Here is a 9,905-nt window from a genome sequence, read left to right as displayed (position 1 = left end):
CTCATTTTAATTGAGTTGGGGCTCAACTCTGGTATTAGAATGACTGTTCCAAAAACTGAGCATAATGATGAAAAGTCATCTTACAGCAAAAACAGCTGGGTTGCAAAATGACCTGAATATACTGTTACCAATGTTAAACTTGTGTACTTCGGTGGGCAAACACTGCCGCTGTTCATGTACTGCACAGGCCATAAAATAATCATTACCTAATAACTCTCCCAGGTGAGGAGACATGAGCACCCTTGGCAGAGAGGCACACATCATGACATGTGGTTAACAAACAGGGTGCTTACTTGATGTGTGTAAACAACATTTTGAAACCATTTCACACATCTCACTTGTGTTGTGCAGCACCGTGCAGTGCATGCTGTTTCAGCTGAAGTGCATGCATACTGTAAGCTGACAGTGACGTTAAGAAGCATCTTGTAAATGAATGAATATCTGACAAAACAGCATACCCATAATGTTTTGGTGGACTGCTCTTTTAAAGAACTGCTCTTTGCTGAGATTTCAGTCTTGTGCAGCAAAAACTCTGCCACCACTTGCTGGTACAACAGCCTTTCTCATCATGACGGCAACAATAAATGTGGTTAAAATTATAGAACATTCACAGTCATGGTTACAAAAAAGAACATTTAATGCTGGTCTAAAGTGGGAAACAAATATCAGTCTGGCCTAATAATAAAATATAACAATGTGTGGTAATAAGCTTTTCCCAACTCCAGAATCATTTTTCAGGGGAGGACAGTCTCAAAAGGTCAGTCCTCAGTAGAATAACTAGACAGAACTGGCATGTTGGAAACTGCTTAATGGTTGTGATTAAGCTCTGAAATAATTAATCTGCTAAGGTGACAGTGCAAACCATCAGGTTTGTGCAGTATATGCTGGCATTAACTGAGGCCAACATGGATTAGCAATGTTTAAAAAAAAAGACAATGAGAAAGTGATGACTAATGGAATTTATCAATTTAAATATAAGAATTTCATATCCATGAATGACTTTGATTGATTTTTGTCCTCTGTGCTTATTGTTTTCAGGTCACTGAGGTTTGGCCAGTGGTGTGTGTCAAGTAGCCCAACCGTTTCCTTCTTGTCAATAAACCTCTCTTCAGAGTTCAAAGCAAACACCGATCCAGAAATAGCATTCCTCCTCCAATGTCAGGATGACAAAGAGAAACATCAGAGCAGAGAGTATGTGCATGCACACACACACACATGCACACACACACACAACAAAAGAGAGAGAGAGAGAGCTCACCTGGTTTATTTGTTATTTAAATCAATGGAATCAATATGACAAATGTACTGTAAAGGGCAAACAACACAATGCTTTTCCTCCCCATCAGCATTCATCCTCAGTGACTGGTCTTATCGCCACTCCCAGCCACAAACAAATAGGCCTACCTGATTAGAGGCTGCCACGTGTCAGCTATGTAGCCCATTGGGGCATGCCCCAGTGGCAGGGTGTGAATCTGATGTCAACACACAGAAACGAGGGCTCAGGCTTTCTCAGAAGCACTGCGGCACCATCTCAGATAATTAATCTGCCCTTTTACATAACAGATTTTTTACCAAGAATGCTTGAATCTATAAGGAGGGAGACTTCATGACACAGCCCTGTAAACGGACTGGATGTTTTACTGGACTGAATGGCCCTCTTTTGGATAGAAACTGTCATCTTACTGTAGTTCATGAGTGCAAAAATGCCTTGTGTATTTAATGCACCTTTGGGTTCACACTTTTGGTTAAGAACTGTGCGGCTTTGCTGATTTGGCCTGACTGACTGTGTAACAACCACATGGCCAGTCAGTGTGGCTGTTATTACTTCAGGCTAATCATCAGTGTCTGGTTGGCTACTTTTACCTCACATCTGTACATGCACAATCAGTCTGTGATGTAATACTTCCTCCTAATGAAATAGGAAACCATTTCATTACCACATGGCTTCTGTTAAAGCTGCTGGGATGCCATGTCAGACAGATGGCTGTTTTTCTCTTTGGCTTTTGGACATATAAATGTTTTTTTGCTCATAAAAGGCTTTACCCTCTTTAATGAAGCTCCAGTCTTATTCTACATAGAATTAAATATTTTCACAAAATGAAATAGGACTTTTGACACCATATTTTCCCTTGTTTTTTTTTAAGATCACATTCTGTTAGATTTGATAACACCTACAGTCAGAAATGTTGTACTACATAAAATGCAGTATACAAGAGTGTAGAAGACTGTAGTATTTTTAACCACACGGTCTGTTTACAAATTAGAAATACCAAGAAACACCCAGAAAATTCATGCAATAATGTGTAATTTAAATATAACATTAGTAAAGTTTTATGTTCATGTTGACTGTAAAAGCAGAATCCTTTGAAACATTTTGATCTAAACAACAAAAAAAAAACTGTACAATGAACAGCAGCCCACTGTTCCTCCCATGTATGATACTGAACTCTGCAGACTGTGCATTAAGGACACTATTAAAAGCAGAGCATGGTGCACCTGTGCTCCCGCTGAACAGTACTCTTCCTCTCTGCAGCAGCACTGTTCTGTAGCTCGGCCTGGGGTCTGGCCTCCCAGAGAAAGGAGAATCTTCCTGTGGTGCTCCATAAAGTATCACAGTGTTACGTTATCACCTGTTTCTCAGCTCATCCTTCTCATCAGCATCTCTTGAATCTCATTGTTGTGTCATTGGTGACACTCTAGAGTCTACTGAAACCAGTGCATTCGGACCATATGCATTCTCCTAAAATTACAGTCTATTCAGTGTCATACACATACCAAAATATTTCAATAAAGCCATGGTGGAACAGAACATAAAGTAGCTCCAGCACTTTTCACGACATTAGAAACTGAGGTAATAGTAACAGCACTGGCAGAGGAACAGTAGCCGTACCATAATAGAATTAGATCCATCTCATATTTTGTTTGGGCTGGGGGGGATAAAATAAAAGATATTGTTGTCTAACAGACGGTTCAGGATTCCACAGCTTAGACTTAACCGGCTGGAGAGGTCACTCACTCTGCAATCCACTAAATTACAAATGCATGTTTTGTACATGCTATCAGTCAGTCCAAGTTCCATCCACTGTGGTTTTCCTCTGGTGCAATGGGCGTATGCCTGGCCCTGCTCAGTGTGTACTGGCTACTACGGTTCTGCAATCTGTTCACATACTTGTCCTGACAACGTGTAGAAAAGAAAACGATGAGAGAATTATAACATTATCATTAATATGTTAATGGAAACCACAAAAAAAAAAAGTAAATTCATAAGGGATTAGCTTTAATCCGGCTGGGTTTAATGATGACAGGATTATTTACTGTTACACAGGAAGCTTTAGGTGTCACATGTCCATGGGGTCTAGCAAAGCAACAGGGAAACCTCTGACATCCATCTGACCTCCAGTGACCTGATTACAGCTGACTTTAGTAATGACTGACTCACACTGAATGACCAGGATTTGAATCCATCTAGGCACACCGTGTAACAAAATATATAAGCACAGTGTTCCTGCAAACCCTGTAATTCATACAAGGCAGCGGAGCCCAGACTATGCATATATAAGCAGGTGCAACATGCTCACATTTCCAGTTCAGGTTTTTAATGTACCATCACTGTGCAACACAATGACACAGCCATCTGCATGGAAATAGACAGTCCAGAACACTCCAGCAGAACAAAATGTCCAAAATAAGGATGTGAGTAACTGTGTCATTGTATTTGGAGGAGACTGAAGGGGAAATGTTCAGCTGACATTTCTTTCGTTCTTTTAAAACAATGTATCCATCATTGTATAGGTCAAATTGAAGTCATTTGCTGGCACAGTTGTTCATAATGTATTTCGTTTTACATTTAACATTTGCATTTTGTAGCTCCGTGAATGCAGCCAGTTTATTACGTACAGTCTTTATTTTACCAACAAAACCTCACTAAGATAAAAAAAAAAGCTCTTTTACAAGAGTGTCCTGGTCAAGACAAACGGCAACATAAACCAAATAAAACACTAATTTAAACTAACGGGCGTTTGTTATTTGGCCTGGTCTCATTGATTTAACGCGATGAGCAAATTGGAAACAACTGTCACTTTTGTTTTTCACTCTTTAAGTGACCAGCGACATCTAGCGACTTTTTGAGCAGGCTTTAGTAAGTTTACGTTGAAAATAGTTGGCAACAATGTCACATGTAAAGTCCTTTATGCACTTAGTTCAACACCTGTCTCAAACATTTTCAACAAAACCTTCATAAAGACAGGATTTACTGTGCAGCTGAAAGTCAGAGGAACCCTTTGTGAAAAGCATTTTATTTAGTTTGTTGAAGCAATCAGACTTCCCACAGAGCTGTGTTCATGTTGAGGATCATTGCTTCCCTCAGGTAAGTTTAGACGTTTGTCCCTGCTAAGTTATGTTAGTTTGTGTACTCCATGAAGATGCAGACCTGCTGTTTGCTCTTTGCTTCTGCTGTCAAATATCAGCTTTGTTTTGAGTTGTGAATTAATAACAGCTTGTTGTGGCAGAGATCATTTCTCCTTTAGTGCTTGTTTGGCATATGCATTTATACTCTGTTGTTAAATGGGCTGACTAATATTTAAGTATTGAGAGCGATATGAGGTGGTTTTGTGGCATATTCCTCTAGATGTTCATCCTGTTGTTTTGGTTGGAGTTCCTAATGGTTCAGTGCAAAATGGGGGATTAGAATAGAGGTTAATATTCATGACTTATGGGAAATTTCTGTTTTATTGTCCACAACATTAACATTATTTCCCTGCATCTGAAACTCAGCATGGCTTTTGGGAAACCCTGGATAGGGGTATTCATTTTTTTTCTGCTTGTGAGTTAATGCCATGTATTTTTAACTGCTCCTCCCCAGTAAGTGGATTGCTGGGTTCAGCTTTCTCAATTCACAGAATATTATTTCTATTAGCTGGAGGTGCTTTGTTGCAGAATGGTCATGTGCAAGATGGTGCATGCCCGTCTGGGGTGAGGTATTTTGTCCCCCCACACAGTAGTTAGTGCCACTGGTCCACTCATGGAAGAACATTTAGCTTTTTCAAAATAGCCAAAGCCTTGGGTGCAAGAGGAATAATAGACCAGGAGCAAGGTTATCTATTCACTGACAATGGTGAGCTCCCATGGCTCTGGCCTGACTGGTCAGAAGGATGAGGCTTGCTCCAAAGCTTTAGAGGGGAACATCTCTGCACTGCTGCCAGGCTGTTTGCTGAGACTATTTATGATCACAGCTTTGACATCACCTTTTAAGTTGACATGACAGACTTGTTAGTAAACAGTTGTTTGTTTACACATTCAGAAATGACAGCCATTCATTTGGATTTGTGGCCACCTATTTAATGCAGTTCCAGTATTCTTTCAGCTCTGTTTTTGGTCTACCCACTACATTGTGTCTGTCTGCTGTATGGTGCTGAGAAGGTGGTGTAAAGAATGTTTTGAGTTTATACACTTAAAAAAAAAAAGACAGCTGATTGCTACAGTATGTGAGTGGTGAGAGTGAAGCAAAACAGCAAAGTTGCAGACAGACAGCTAAACAACCGGCTGAAACACTCAAATCTGCAACATTCCTTTGGCTTTAGTGATAATTCTCAGTAGGTTCATCATACAAGCAATCTCTTTCACATTATTTACACTTTTGATTCACATATTTGTCATTTGATACACTGAGAAAACACACCAGAAACTAATCAGCATGTTTTGTGCAGCTTATTTTTCAGTGAGACAGTTTTTCTTTTTCATCAGTTTGGATTGGCAGCCACTTGACTGATAAATTCTCTCTCACTAACCCCCTTAAATATCCAGTAAGACCCAGCAGTTACATATAATCAATATCCAATCACATAATTAATGCAAAAAGTCATCTGTAACCAATCAGGCAAGAGCAGAAAAGCTCCCGGTCTGAGTGCAGAGAGGTGGTATTCTGTTTCTTTGGCCAGGATCAGTGGCTCAGGCTTTTAAAGCTGCACATTAACATGTGTGGTCACAGTAAACCACACTCAGAGGCTATTCACTGTACCGAAGGATACGGATAAAAAAAATTGGATTGGAATGAGTGCAAGTGATTTTTCTTCTATTGTCACTGCCCCACGAACAGCTTTGCAATGTTGCTTGTGACATATAACCACATGCACATTCATTGTGGATTATGTTCTTCATGAGAGATGTTCATTTAGTGTTAATTTACATATCATATGGGTTTTATTTATTAAAGTAATTACAGAATAATGTTTATGATCAGACAGTAACTGATGCAGGACCATGAAACGATTAGATGTGCACAGTTTAGCTGACACTCCATTAAATATGAAACCATGGGTAGCAAAGTAAATGAGAGGATGTGCTGTAATTCATAGATCAGCTCTTGAGTTTTATTGTGATAGTAACACGAGATGCTTATCAGACCAGTGAAATATGTGTAAAGATGTACTTTAATTTCTTAAAACAGATGAAGAAAACTCTTTGAATTCAGTTTATATGAATGCACAGACCAGTGACAAGTTAAAGGAAACACCTGAATAAATGAGTGGCATCTTCTAGGATGATAATGAGGAGAGGGTGTTCCTAACTTGCTTATAACAGTCCTGCCAGAACTAGTTTTGTACAGCCTTATTTTATGACATTAAAAGCTTTGTTCTGTTTTTAAGACCCCTTCAAGTTGTACAGCTGATGATTCATTCATTCATTCATTCCAACAAATTGTATAGTAGTAGGTAGTTTTCATTCCAACAAATTGTATAGTAGTAGGAACATAGTGAGAGTGTACTCATGCTTTACCAAATAGTCAAATATGACATTTGGATAAATGCATTTATGATGTTTAAAACTCAACATCCAAACATTTACTCAAAGATATCTTCTGACACTGATAAATTACTTACTGCAGTTTTAAAAATGGAAACCTAGCAGTTTAACTTGTCTGATATAAAACTAAACTTTGATCTAGATGTTATTCAAGGTAGTTTGTACACATTGCACATGCAAAGAGTTGAAGCCACAAATGTGTGTTTGTGCATATGTCATTTTATTTACTTTCTTACTTGGCTTGCAAAGCATGCATAATGCATAGCTGTTGAATGTAAAACAGTCCATTCTGCACTGATTTTCACTTTGACTGTCTAATTAGAAGGACCAGTCATCTTCCTCCATAAATTGTCAGTAACCTTCTATGTGTCTGGTGCTCCATTATTCTAATGGGGAATCCAGGAATTAATTATTACACATCCTCCCTGTAGTTAAGTGGAACGTCATTACATGGCAAAGCTGCTGATGTTATAGAGAGTCCTGATGGGGAGAGGACCGTGTATGGTGTGCACGTGAGGTAGTAGGGAAGGATGGATTCAAAGACTGATATGTTGTAACTTGCTTTTGATGTCTGGGAAGACTCAAATCCATACCAGCAGATATTTAAACTAAAAACACTTTTTAGTATCTGGACACCCTGAAACCTTTTCAGACCTGCAAGGCCATAAAACTGTATCCACTGTATATGTGAAAAACTGTCTTTCATACAAATATAACCTTCAAGCATCATTTGCTCTTTGTCATCTCTCCCTGTATTTAATTCTTTATTTGTGTTGACATCTGTATCGGGCTACTTTAATCTCCCTTTCCCTGTGTCTTTGTTGTAAATTTCGATCTCTAAATGAGGTTTTTATATTAAAAAAGTTTGTGTTCTCTCAGATAAGATGCAGATGTAGTGATAATTACACCTGTGTCCTCTTTATTAGAATTCAAGGTGAAACCTCTAAGCATGAAAACTGTGATAAGCCAGGACCAGAAAACAATAGCCCGCAGTGTATTAGGGAGTACTTTTTTATTGTATCAAATCTTATCATTATTTTAAAAATCAACAGCTTACAATATGTGTATAAAAGGGACCTTTCCTATTTTATCTGATATAAATCCTGCAGACGGATGTACAGCTGATTCCAGCACAGTGCACATTTGTCAACAATATCTGTTGTGTGTGAGGCCGTGGCCTTACAGTAGGAGCATCAGGAGGAAGATGTTAGGTTTCCCTTCTCGTATTGATTGGCTGGCATTTCTGGGATAGCATTAATTCTGCCTTCTTCAGACTGAATAATGTTCAGATAGGAATAGTGTGGGCAAAAAGAGTGGATGAGTGTGTCTGGTGCAGGGGCGTTGTGTGTCGTCCTTGATGCAGTTACAAGATAATCTGCTGATGGAGACTCTTTTAAAGGACCCCTGCTGCATGTGTGTGGGATCAAAGCCATGAGTCAGTCAGAGGGAGGGATTCAGATGAAAGACCAAAGATATGGAGCTTCTCATGGGACGATGTATTCATTCACAGTAGACATTCATTTGATATATTAAATGTAGCACAAGATTCTTTGGATAAAATTGATATATTTGCCGCATTCGCCCACAGTGACAAATGAATCCTGGTCAAAACCTGATAGGAGATGATTTCTAAATTGCATTGGTCCATGCAAATATACAAATGAGTATTAGGAAACACATCATAAACATTTTCAATGTAATAACGCCCCCGCCGACCTGTAGTTAGTCAGCAGTTTATAGCTGTTATCTCTACATGGGGAGGCTCGATTAGACCGAGACAAACCTGTGGTGCGCTCTAATCATTTTAGTTCCCTCATGGGCATGTCTGGATGGACTTTATATTATGAAGATGATGGGGGAATTTTAATCTAGTTGTACAAGTTGTTTATAGGAGAGCCAAATAATAGATCCCACTAATAAAAACCTCAGACAAAAATTCATTTAGCTAGTCCCACTGAGATTTAAATACTGTTTATTTTCTATCAAATACGCAAAGCTGATGCACTGTTTGTTGACTCTTAGACCTAGTCATCAGTAAAACTAGTATGAAACTTTCTCAACTCCACAGACACAGACTGCTGTTTCCTCTTTCCAACTCTGTGTTGACGACAGGTTTTGGGCCTGTATGGGGGACAAGAGGAGAATAAAGACGCTGGAATGAGCTTTAGAGCAGAAAAATTCTTCAGGTGTAATTGATGGAAAGCTGTGTTTTGTGAAGGAGATGACAAACACCATCTGCTGACAATTTGTAAATAGGTTTTTGAGTGGTGGAGTCAAGGCAGCATCAGCAACACAAAGAGCCAGGGTGGCTAATATAATAATATTCGCCTTTAGTTTTTCCTCCTGTGAGTCAGTCTGATGCAGCTCAGTTTATCTTTTATTTCTTGCGTCTGCACGTTTCCTTTCCAGGGCATGTTGTTCTCTCAATTCAGCAAAAGCTGAATGCCGATAATCAGGATTTGATAATACAGGAAATGGAAAGGCATTTGCTAAGGAAGAAACAGTCTTGTGTTTGTGTGTATGTGTGAACAAGGTAACAAGGAGCCTCTAACCTCTGCTTTGAGGTCAGTGGAGATGTCCAGCAGTTATATCTGAGGTCAAACGCTATGTGAAGGCAAGGTGCCTGGCAACGGTTACTGTTGACTCTCAGCACATCTGAGCACCACATGCAAGAAACAAAGCAAACAAAAAAAAACTGCTAGATGGAGGAAATGTCTCTTGCCTTTAGTGTGATCCTTGTGGGAGGAGAGAGAAGCTGCTGGGTGTAGTCTGCTTGGTACAAGAGTTTGTGAGGAAGGATCAGTTGTCCAATCAAATGAAAGTGCAAATCATTCTATCATGTGAAAATCTGTTGTATCAGTTCTTACTTTAAATGTGGAGACTTGCACCAGAGTATCACTTTGAGCAACTTGTGATGGAGGTTTTATATTTGGAAAAGGGCTGAGCAATGCATTTTATTAAAATACGTTGATTTGCTGGAGCACGAACGACCTCATTAATCTATTGTGCTCGTCTATTTCCCCTCCTTGAACCACCACCTTATTGTGGTGGAGGGGTTTGAGTACCCGAGTGATCCTAGGAGCTATGTTGTCAGGGGCTATATG

This window comes from Monopterus albus, unplaced genomic scaffold (assembly GCF_001952655.1).
Source record: "Monopterus albus unplaced genomic scaffold, M_albus_1.0 scaffold49.1, whole genome shotgun sequence".
NCBI lineage: Eukaryota > Metazoa > Chordata > Actinopteri > Synbranchiformes > Synbranchidae > Monopterus > Monopterus albus.
This window is presented reverse-complemented; position numbering follows the sequence as displayed.